This window comes from Haliotis rufescens, unplaced genomic scaffold (assembly GCF_023055435.1).
Source record: "Haliotis rufescens isolate VD_foot unplaced genomic scaffold, xgHalRufe1.0.p SCAF_14, whole genome shotgun sequence".
In the NCBI taxonomy this organism is placed as follows: domain Eukaryota; kingdom Metazoa; phylum Mollusca; class Gastropoda; order Lepetellida; family Haliotidae; genus Haliotis; species Haliotis rufescens.
In genome coordinates, this window is record NW_025963824.1 from 3,817,501 (window position 1) to 3,830,090 (window position 12,590).

The 12,590-nt window shown below is 40.9% G+C and overlaps 1 protein-coding gene across 2 annotated transcripts in view; it reads left to right on the forward strand.

The window, feature by feature from the left end:
* Positions 1-12,590, forward strand: part of LOC124123574 (serine/threonine-protein phosphatase 6 regulatory ankyrin repeat subunit A-like) — a 407,486-nt gene that overhangs the window by 188,008 nt on the left and 206,888 nt on the right. The gene's annotated exons all lie outside the window — the stretch shown is intronic.

Below are 12,590 nucleotides of genomic sequence, written 5' to 3' on the forward strand. Positions count from 1 at the left end.
ACACCAGAATACACAGGGGAACAAATTCGTCATCAACAATTGACAATACAACTCTCAAGCATCTATTAGCAAGACAATCATTGCGAGTTGATGTTTTGGAATCAGGTAATCCAGGCTTCCAACTGTCCAGACATATTTTGCAAGAATAAATAGAGCAGCAGAGGACGGAGCAGACAACGGTTAAACAGCAGACGACAACTGAACCTCAACAAAGTCAGTCAGAGTTTCAAGGATACAGGGTACAAACAATCGTTTGGGACATACATCCTGACATGCCTTCTGTGGCAATTCATCAAGTACCTCAAGGGACTTATCAATAACCAGAACCGAGAATCATATGTGGTTTGTTCTTCAGATTAAGGAAACCTGGGAAATACAAGGAGATCGTCACAAGGTGAGACTTGTTTGTAACCTATATGTGATAATATTCCACAATAATATTCTTCAGTTATTCTTTTAAGTTTCTCTTCTTATAATGTCGGTGTGATGCTCCCAAAAGAATGGCTGCTTCCTTAACTGCCAAGCCTTGTGGGTGCCGTATGCAGACATTAGGGGTCTCTGTAGAGGGATTCCAGCTGGGCATTGTCTCTGTCTGTATGTTGATATGTCTGTGGAACCCCCGATTTGACAGTGGAACACCTGAAGTTGCCGATGCACTGAGGCAGTGTGGAAATGTCTTCAGACAAGACCTGTGAAGATCCGGGTTGGAATGCGTCTTCAGCAACCTGTGCTTGTCTATGATTATCGTAAGAGGCGACTAACGGGATCGGATGGTCAGGTTCGCTGAGTTGGTTCATGCAAGTCATCGTATCCAATTTGCGTGTATCAATGTTCATGATATCAATCACTTGATTCTCTGTCCAGACTCGCTTATTTACAAACCACAGTCATAAAGCTGGAATACTGCTGAGTGTGGTCTTAAACAGTAACAACTAAACCAACAAAAAAAGGTTCCCATTGCCATTGTTATTCAACAAGCTAATACAGGTATGATAGTAATGCTATAAAGCTAGAAGCGTGTTACATAACATGTGCTTTGATCCGATGTCTGTTGATCTCTGTGTTCCCATCACATCACCTACTTTAGAGGTCACCTATTGCACAGATCACCTATTGCGCAGATCACCTATTGCTCAGATCACCTATTGCCAAGATCACCTATTGCTCAGATCACCTATTGCTTAGATCACCTATTGCCCAGATCACCTATTCCCAAGATCACCTATTGCTCAGATCACTTATTGCACTGATCACTTATTGCCCAGATCACCTATTGCACAGATCACCTATTCCCAAGATCACCTATTGCACAGATCACCTATTGCTCAGATCACTTATTGCACAGATCACCTATTGCTCAGATCACCTATTCCCAAGATCACCTATTGCTCAGATCACCTGTTGCTCAGATCACCTATTCCCAAGATCACCTATTGCTCAGATCACCTATTGCTCAGATCACCTTTTGTCTCAGAACGCCTATTGCTCAGATAACCTATTGCTCAGTTCACCTATTGCACAGATCACCTTTGCCAAGTTCACCTTTTCCTCAGATCAACTATTGCTCAGGTCACGTACTTTACAGATCACCTATTGCTCAGATCACGTACTTTACAGATCACCTATTAACCAGATCACCTATTCCTAAGATCACCTTTTGCTCAGGTCACGTACTTTACAGATCACCTATTAACCAGATCACCCTTTGCTCAGATCACGTATTTTCTTAGCCTACCAGATGCTCAGGTCACCTTTTGTTCAGATCACCTTTTGCCCAGATCACCTATTGTTCAGCTCACCTATTGGTCAGATCACCTACTTTACAAATCACCTATTGCTCAGATAACATATTGTCTCAGATCGCCTATTGCTCAGATAACCTATTGCTCAGATGATCTATTGCACAGATCACCTTTTCCTCAGATCACCTATTGCTCAGGTCACGTACTTTACAGATCACCTACTTTACAGATCGCCTATTGCTCAGATCACCTTTTAACCAGATCAACTATTGCTCAGATCATCTATTGCTCATATCACCTATTGGACAGCTCACCTTTTTCTTAGATCACCACTTGCTCAGATCACCTATTGCTGAGATCCAATATAACTCAGATCACCCATTGCTCAGATCATCTATTGGTCAGATCATCTATTGATCAGATCACCTTTTATTCAGATCACCTATTTTCTTAGCTCACCTATTGCACAGATCACCTTTTGCTCAGGTCACCTATTGCCCAGATCAACTATTGCCCACATCACCTATTGCTAAGATCACCTATTGCCAAGATCACCTATTGCTCAGATCACCTACGTTACAGATCACCTATTGCTCAGATCACCCATTACTGTTAATCAAAGCCCACAATACTGGCACAGAACTGGCATATTTACATTGGAAGTGTCCTTATTGAGCACATAAGGGTGCCAGCACTATGACTGTTCTATGCATAGTTGATTTATGCTTTGTTTTATTGTATTGTATGCACCGGTATACTCTTCACTACATGACTTGACTTTTCATAGGGTCATTGTCATAGGGAAATGCGGATACTACTCAAGGTTTGCTGAAGACCAGGTTTTGTTGATATGTAAAAATTTAAATATACTTGTACACGGCGATTCGGTAGCATCCTTCAATGAATATTAACTTTTTAATCTGCAATCTATGCGGTAGACTCGTGGGCTGTTCTTTCCAAGCTAGCGCAGAATAGCAGGACTGAAAGCAACAGGTATACTGTTGACGTCTTGCTTTGATCTACCATCCTACAGGCATATGGTGCAGCAGGATTGGAGCACCCTCAAGCAGCCCGCAATGATATACGGGTGAATGTGCCCACGGTGACCATCGACGTAACTGTACTGTCGCATGAACGGAAATCGAACGATGTGTTCGCCCGCTACTAACTGTGGAACGTGGCATTCGAGGGCGTGTCGAGGGGACACAGGGCTTATGACATGTGTCCTCGGAAGTACGATAATACTAGCTTCTCATTACTCCAGCATTCTTGATGCTACTGGGACGTGAAAAAAATAAAAAAGTCATATAAGATATTTGACAATGTGGGTTGGCGGTGCAAGCTTGTACTTGAGAGGACGTTGCTGCTTTCTCAGAACAGAAGAGTGACGTTTGAACTGGCTGAGAAAGCGAGTGGGCAGGCACGTTTGGGCAAGCGGTTTGGACTTTGTTTGCAAACAGTTTCTTCAAGATGATGTTTATGAAGTTAATGCAGTTTGTAACAAAGAATCGGTCTGTTTTATCAGTGTGAAATATAAAGAATTTTATATCCCAATTGAATTGCGAAACCTTGTCTGCTCGATAAATACCTGCCTCCACGCCAGTTGGGAAAGGCACAACAACCAAAACACTTCCACTGTGCTTTTGTTTCAGCAAATATAACATACAATATGACCAGCCGGAAGTGTCTGTTGGAGAAGGGAACCCGAATCTTGTAACAAACAAACAATTTCTCGATAATACTTTCACTTATTTTATTAAGAAAAATATCGATCAAGTCCGTGCACACGTTTTTACAGATGATGCAAACAATGGAAATATAACTGACGAATCTTTTACTCGTGATTCTTCATTCTGCAAGTGTGAAAATACGGAAGACTTGTGACCGACTTTTTTCGCAGTTTGTCATGCTCATTTCCTGCTAAGAAATCGGACATGAAAATTATTGGACAGGCTGCCTTTGTTACTTTCCGATGTAAAATAGATAATGTGATAATATGGCCCAGTTCACCCTATCTTGGTAATAAATATTTGGTAAAGTTTCGCATGTGTCATGGATGCCTTGTGTCTGGAATATTACCCAATCAGAACGACAGACTTGCGAAACCAGCCGACATTGGGAGACTTGGTTCAGCTTACATTTCTGATATGTTTTCAAACTATAAAGAAGTCGTTTGTGATTTAAGTCGTGAATCATGCGAGGGTGCACTTTTAGAAGAAATTGTGATACACCCGAATATGGATGAAATTGACATTCTTACTGACACTCGCCATGTCACACGGAAAAACTCTGGTTTAACTGATATTGTTTGCATTGGAGCTAAAACTCACAAAGTTATCAGGATCGAAACTGTACCAAAAGTAGACAATGCCTGCACACAAAAAAACACGAACTTATTGGAACTCAGCGTATTTATGAATATCTTGATAGTGTTGACAATGGCGTCAGAATACATGTGAAATTACATGACAGGAATCCGGTCATCAATAAGATTATCAGGAACGAGCGGCCTGTTACAACGTCAACAAATGACACATGGCATACTACGAAAAATGTTACAAAGGAAGTTAAATGTGTGTGTTTAGGTCCGAAATACAAAGAGGGTGTGACGTGGCATCGCGAATTATCGGACAAAGCAATAGTATCAGGACTCATTTTTATTAGTGCATTAGGAACTGCGATCAAGATACCAACAAGCTCCGCGATAATATTATGAATGTGGTCAATCATTACAAGGATATCCATAATAACTGTTCAGAAACGTCGAGATGTAGACTCGACGTGCACTATGAATCATCCAAAACTCTGATTTGTGATCCAAAGGCTGAGCTACTTCTGTGTCAAGTTTTGGAAAGTACTGTCATGTATAAACATTCCGACGAACACGTTCATTGTATGGACATGTGTTTGGTTGAACGATTCAATAATCCACTGCTACAATATCATAACAAAAGAATTAACTTTTCTGACGATGTTTGTCGTTTTCGGGCGAATATTTCAGATTGAGACACGTAGGTTACCATAAATAACAAGCCCTGCCCATTTTCCCTTATTCGTAAAATATTTACTGCGCATGTGCCCTGATTACGCTGATCGGATATTGGGGCTTTAACCTGTACATACATATATATGTTAAATGTGGCTTTCGCACATAATGTCTACAACTGGTGAATATATCATGAGTAAATCTGTCCTTGAGCACTACCTTAAAAGGCAAACATAATGACATAGAGGTCAGTGCACTAGCATTGTGTCACATTAGGCACTGAAAAAGTAAATATACGATAGTCCTTGAACTTTAACTACCTTTGCTTCCCTTGTTGATAGGATTCTTGGATCCATCACTGTTTATATGGACCCAGCTGTCCCAGGCAGTTATCATTTTATTGATAGCTACTGATCGTGGTAGGGATGGGCTTTCCTTTTTGTGACTTCTGGTATTAAAACATTGTGAACTTTGGGATTTTTTAAGTCCAGGGGGTGTTACCCTTTGTAGTGACTTTCTGGAGGCTGAATGTCATCACGATTGTGACTTCAGATGAGTTTACATACTAATATGACAGATGGCGTTAGTGAGGGATTTTTTAAGAGCTAGGGCTTCGTCTTGGGTGTTTTTGTCTTACCATATATTTTGTAATCCAAAGGGTTTCATGTTCGTCCCCATTACGATAATATTGCCTGTTCTCTTTTTAGTTTCAATGGGAATTCTCCTGTTTCTACTTGTTGTGCTTCTAGTGAAGTGCCTGTTACTGCACCTATAGCTAGCATTAGCTTTGTAATGTATTTTATCGAGGCGGCTCAGGACAGTATTTGATGCTCAGTGAAAGGCCTCACAACTATTTTTGTTCTAAAATATAATTTGTCGAGATCCAGCTAAGTGTCCCTCGATGTGCCCCAAGATGTGGCTGAAATAGCCCCTAATATAATCAGGTATTTTTACATCTGTAACTTTAACTGCCTTTGCTTCCTTGTTGATAGGATTCTTGGATCCATCACTGTTTATATGGACCCAGCTGTCCCAGGCAGTTATCATTTTATTGATAGCTACTGATCGTGGTAGGGATGGGCTTTCCTTTTTGTGACTTCTGGTATTAAAACATTCTGAACTCTGGGATTTTTTAAGTCCAGGGGGTGTAACCCTTTGTGGTGACTTTCTGGAGGCTGAATGTCATCACGATCACGATAATCAGGTATTTTTACATCTGTTTTTCAACTATTCTGTATGTTTGCGCCAAATGAAGTGTTGATCTCACCATAGTAATATTGCGGATTTTTCGAATTTGATTGGATAAGATAAGACTTTGGTAGGGTTTCGTCTTTCCTTGCGTGTATTTTGCTCTAGACCCTTTTAGGATTTGTTTTTTTCATTAAGAGATTTGCAAAAGGTCTGCCATGACTCTCTTTTAGAATCGTCTATGAGGTGTCTTACTTTTGTCATGGCTGCTGATTTTCCCCTTTTTGACGTGTTAACGGCTTTCTTTTTCAATTTCCTAGCTTTGCTATTTCCCTGTTCCGCCATGGTACCGGAGTTTAGCCGGTTTTGTGGTCTTTTCTTGAACTCTTTTTTGTGCTTGTTCAGCTGCGGTAATTTCAGAGGATTTGAATGCTATACATTCCTTCCTGAATTTGGGATAGACAGCCCCTGGAGTCTGCAAGTCAGGTCAGGTGGTGACGGTCAAGGAAACGCATGGGGTAAATGTTAATCTACATATGTCTGTATGTATCTATCGTCATGTTTTCTGCTAGTTTTATTTGATTTTAAATCAATATTCTGATCAGTTTACATTTGTTATGATCTAAAACGGTAAAACATTCGTTCACTTTGAGCACCGACTTTCAAAGATTGTGAATGATTAGCTTCACAGTGCCTTAAGCCTGTCAAAAGTAGTCATAAGGCGTGGGAAGGCACGGCGTCGGCTGGCGAGCGTGTGTGGCTAGAAGTCTAGCGGCGGTATCCTTGTAGTAGTCTCTTGGTCAGCTTCTCATCCTGGGGGTCGGGATTCTGGTAGAGACTCTTGGCAAGGAGGGCGATGGTATTGGCGACGCAGTGGTTTGAGGTCGGGACGCCACTACCCTGGAAGAAGTGGTACAAGTCTGTGTAGTTTGTGATGTCGTACTCGATGTCCTGTCCCCCTTCTTGTGCACCATGACGAAAGGGACTCCTTATTTGGCGTAGATATGTTCCTTTGGGGTGTTGATCTGGTCAACCTTGAGATCCGGCCGGGCCTTGTAGTGGTTGATCGGAATGTCTGACTTTTCCACTAGTAAATAAAGTTCTTTGGTATGACCTCTTTTTCCCCTGCTGACGTTATCCTAATGTTCAATTTCAGTCTGCCTCACCAAGCGTAAGAAAGCATTGTACATGTTCTGATAAACCACACTGATGCAATTTTTGTACAGCTGCAGACGCAATGGATATTGTTCCTTTATGTTGATATTCCCGGATACATTATAACTTTGGCAGGTTGTAATAATGATATTTGCATTTTGTTTTCTTTCATTTGCTGCAGCTTTGAACATAATCATTCTTGTTCCTTTCCGTTTGGTTGGGAAGTTTGTCGATGCGCGATAGACGTTGTTTTCACAAGTATTTTCTTTTGTAAGCGTGTATATGTTACAGTCATTTTACAAATTGACTGAATGATCCATGCATTTATTTAACCGACTGACTAAAAATGATAAAGACGATCAAAAGAGCTTAAACACATCACAATATATTAATTATGCTAAGAAAAGAAGCCAAACAATACAGAACCGTACTTGGTGATGATATTTAACATAAACAAATATTTGGAATTCGTTATCATATTACTAAAGATGGAGATATTTTTCAGTTAATTTGTAAAATAAACTGAATATTTAGGCGTTTAATAAATTTCCTTAGTGAAATCTGTTTACATTTTGAATGTAAACATATACACACGGTAAAATAAGCAATGTTCAGATAAAATATTTACTTTGTGTTGCAAGTCAAAATAGTGTACACGAAGATCGCACAATTACCAAACAAGTGACTCATCAAAACTGCATCACCATTTCCGATGCTCCCAACAAATATACCTACATTTCCAAAACTGTATGTCATTTTTGTTGATCAATGTGACCATACGTCCTTCTACTATCAATAAAAATGCGCTTACGAATGGCGAGGACAGGTCGCGAACAAGTCTAGATTTCTGCTATATCATCCGGGTACTCACTGGGAAAATAAAGCAATGCACAGGTAACAATTACTCCCGCGGAATTGCTTTAGATCAGTGCTCCTTTGTACGTTGACATACTATATATTGTGAATGCCAAAATGATGTATCAAGGATCAACTAGAAGATGCATTGACCGTAGCTGAGAGTTTATTCAACAGACCCGTGAAAATAACACTTCTCTATAATTTATTTTAGATGACGCAGTCAAAGCTCAACTGTTTACTTCTCCTGGCGGCCATTATCGAACGGCCAGCTAAAACACAACCCCGCGCTTACGTCTCTTCCTGTAGTACGGTAATTAGTATTCTCTCCCTCAAGTGTATCCTCAATGATATAACCCACCCTCATTAATTTCATGCTGCTCTTTTCCAGCCTCACGGATATGGAGCTGAGATAAAGAGTCCAAGTCATTATAAATTAATTAGGGTCCAATAAGAACAATGCGCTGCCAAACCTCATACATTTTATCACTGAAAGTCGTACCACAGTAGGTTAATGTCAAATCACAATAAAAGCATTTCAATTGCAATAACATGTTCCAGGACCATGTACTCTCTTAACACCATTGGATGTAGAAGCAATGGTCGTATAAAACAAGACAGATTTATTTAATCACAACAGTATTCATGTTATTCCCACAACATCACATAAAGAAAGGAGACATTAGCAAATACATGTGTATTATCATTTTTCTTCAGGATAACAAAAATTTCTCTCATTACCACCTCCAGGTTCTGCTTAACACGGGTCTGTTCCCCCTCTAATGAGTGTGTCACGCGTTGCACACGAGTGGCGGACGGGGTGCACACCCGTGTGCAACGCGTTGCACACGGGTATCACACGCGTGACCAACCCGATGCACACTGGTTACGTAACGCGTTGCCCCTGCGTGTAAGGGGAATGAACTTCTAGGCAGTAGTGTAGGTCGAGATGACATGAACTGGAATAATTCCAACACGCAACGCTGAGGCACAGATAATTTGAAACCTGTTATTCAATGTGTTTGTGTTGTTGCCAAGGAACCAGGTGGAGTTTGTCAAGCCTGTTGTTCAATATACGACACTTTTATAGTGATCTGACAATGCATTGCTTGTTTGTGTACTCGTTTCCTAGGTTATAATGATTTCCTACTAAAGCTTTAAAGGAAATAGTCACAATAGATGGGAATGAATTGGAATAATTCTTGCATGAGAATTATTTTATATCACATCACATTTCCAAGGTATGGAAGTCACCGCCCACTGTACTGACGTGACAAGTCGACTCTTTACATACGTCTTCATTGCAAAATTCCCAGTCACTGCCCACAGTACTGTTGTGACAAGTCGACTCTTTACATACATGTTTTCATTGCATACTTCCTAATCACCGCCCACTGTAATAACATGACAAGTCGACTCTTCTCATACAGGTCTTCATTGCATAATTCCCAATCGACGCCCACAATACTAGCGTGACAAGTCGACTCTTTACATATATGTCTTCATTGCATAATTCACAATCATCGCCCCCTGTACTGACGTAACAAGTCGACTCTTTACATATATGTCTCTCATTGTATAATTCCCAATCATCGCCCACTGTACTGACGTGACAAGTCGAATCTTTACTTAGATGTCTTCATTGCATACTTCCCAATCACTGCCCACTGTAATAACATGACAAGTCGACTCTTTACATATATGTCTTCATTGCATGATTCACAATCATCGCCCCCTTTACTGACGAAACAAGTCGATTCTTTACCGACAGGTCTTCATTGCAAAATTCCCAGTCACTGCCCAATGTACTGACATGACAAATTGACTCGCCACATATATGTCTTCATTGCATAATTCCCAATCATCGCCCACTGTACTGACGTGACGAAGTCGACTTTCTACATAGAGGTCTTCATTTCATAATTCCCAATCACCTCCAACTGTACTGACGTGACAAGTCGACTCTCTACATATATCTTTATTGCATATTCCGAATCACCGCCCACTGTACTGACGTAACAAGTCGACTCTTTACATACAGGTTCTTCATTGCAAAATCCCCAGTCACTGCCCACTGTACTGACGTGACAAGTCGACTCTCTACATATGTCTTCATTGCATAATTCCCAGTAACCGCCCACTGTAATAACATGACAAGTCGACTCTTCTCATACAGGTCTTCATTGCATAATTCCCAATCGACGCCCACAGTACTAGCGTGAGAAGTCGACTCTCTACATATGTCTTTATTGTATAACTCCCAATCATCGCCCCCTGTACTGACGTACGAAGTCGACTCTTTACATACAGGTCTTCATTGCATAACTCCCAGTCACCGCCCATTGTACTGATGTGACAAGTCGAATCCTTACATTTGTCTTCATTGCATAATTCCCAATCGACGCCCACAATACTAGCGTGACAAGTCGACTCTTTACATATATGTCTTCATTGCATAATTCACAATCATCGCCCCCTGTACTGACGTAACAACTCGACTCTTTACTTACAGGTCTTCATTGCATAATACCCCATTATCGCCCCCTTTACTGACGAAACAAGTCGATTCTTTACCGACAGGTCTTCATTGCAAAATTCACTGCCCAATGTACTGACATGACAAATTGACTCTCCACATATATGTCTTCATTGCATAATTCCCAATCATCGCCCACTGTACTGACGTGACGAAGTCGACTTTCTACATAGAGGTCTTCATTTCATAATTCCCAATCACCTCCAACTGTACTGACGTGACAAGTCGACTCTCTACATATATCTTTATTGCATATTCCAAATCACCGCCCACTGTACTGACATGACAAGTCGACACTTTACATACAGGTCTTCATTGCATAATTCCCAACCATCGCCCACTGTACTGACGTAACAAGTCGACTCTTTACATACAGGTTCTTCATTGCAAAATCTCCAGTCACTTCCCACTGTACTGACGTGACAAGTCGACTCTCTACATATGTCTTCATTGCATAATTCCCAGTAACCGCCGACTGTAATAACATGACAAGTCGACTCTTCTCATACAGGTCTTCATTGCATAATTCCCAATCGACGCCCACAGTACTAGCGTGACAAGTCGACTCTCTACATACAGGTCTTTATTGTATAACTCCCAATCACCGTCCACTGTACTGACGTGACAAGTCGACTCTTTACATACAGGTCTTCATTGCAAAATTCCCAGAAACTGCCCACTGTACTAACGTGACAAGTCGACTCCTTACCTGTATGTCTTCATTGCATAATTTCCAATCACAGCCCACTGTACTAACGTGACAAGTCGACTCTCTACATATGTCTTCATTGCATAATTCCCAGTAACCGCCCACTGTAATAACATGACAAGTCGACTCTTCTCATACAGGTCTTCATTGCATAAGTCCCAATCGACGCCCACAGTACTAGCGTGACAAGTCGACTCTCTACATACAGGTCTTTATTGTATAACTCCCAATCACCGTCCACTGTACTGACGTGACAAGTCGACTCTTTACATACAGGTCTTCATTGCAAAATTCCCAGAAACTGCCCCCTGTACTAACGTGACAAGTCGACTCCTTACCTGTATGTCTTCATTGCATAATTTCCAATCACAGCCCACTGTACTAACGTGACAAGTCGACTCTCTACATATGTCTTCATTGCATAATTTCCAATCACAGCCCACTGTACTAACGTGAGAAGTCGACTCTCTACATATGTCTTCATTGCATAATTCACAATCATCGCCCTGGTACTGACGTGACAAATCGACTCTTTACATACAGGTCTTCATTGCAAAATTCCCAGTCACCGCCCCCTTTACTGACGTGACAAGTCGACTCTTTACATACAGGTCTTCATTGCATAATTCCCAATCACCACCCTCTGTACTGACGTGACAAGTCGACTCTCTACATATGTCTTCTTTGCACAATTCCCAATCACCGTCCACTGTACTAACGTGACAAGTCGAACCTCTACATACAGGTCTTCATTGCATAATTCCCAGTCACCGCCCACTGTCCTGACATGACAAGTCGACTCTTTACAGAAATGTCTTCTTGGCATAATTCCCCATCACTTTCGACTTTCTGTAGTGGTGGTAGTTGTACCCGTTGTAATCCTAGTTCTAGACATTAACTTGTAGCTGTAGTAGTGGTAGTAGTGGTAGTTCTAGTTGTTGTGGTTGTCGTGGTTGTTGATGTGGAAATGTTTATTTATCTGGAGCCATAGCTGGTCTATCAACGAGACAGATGTATCCGAATGTCCTCTTGTGAAACCGTGCATGTTTTTCAGGGCCGAACATCTGTCACCAGTAGCGGTAGTATAAGGATTTTGAGCGATCTCGGGACACAAAGATGGTTACATGCGTCAATACGTTTCTTCTATTTAAACTGCTAACGAGGAACTTATTGTTGAGGCAATTGCATGGACATTGTTGAAAATAACACTGATAAACTGAAATGAATTAATTACACAACAAAGGTATTGGGGACAAGGCAATAACACCTGCTTATAGATTAAATAAATCCGCCACTTATGTGAGTTGAACGCCAGTCCACAAAATAGCTAATTATCTATTCTCATAGAAATAAGATGATATATAGTTCACGTATATTTCAGTGAAGTGGAAAACTGTCCTATGTACAGACCAGTACATG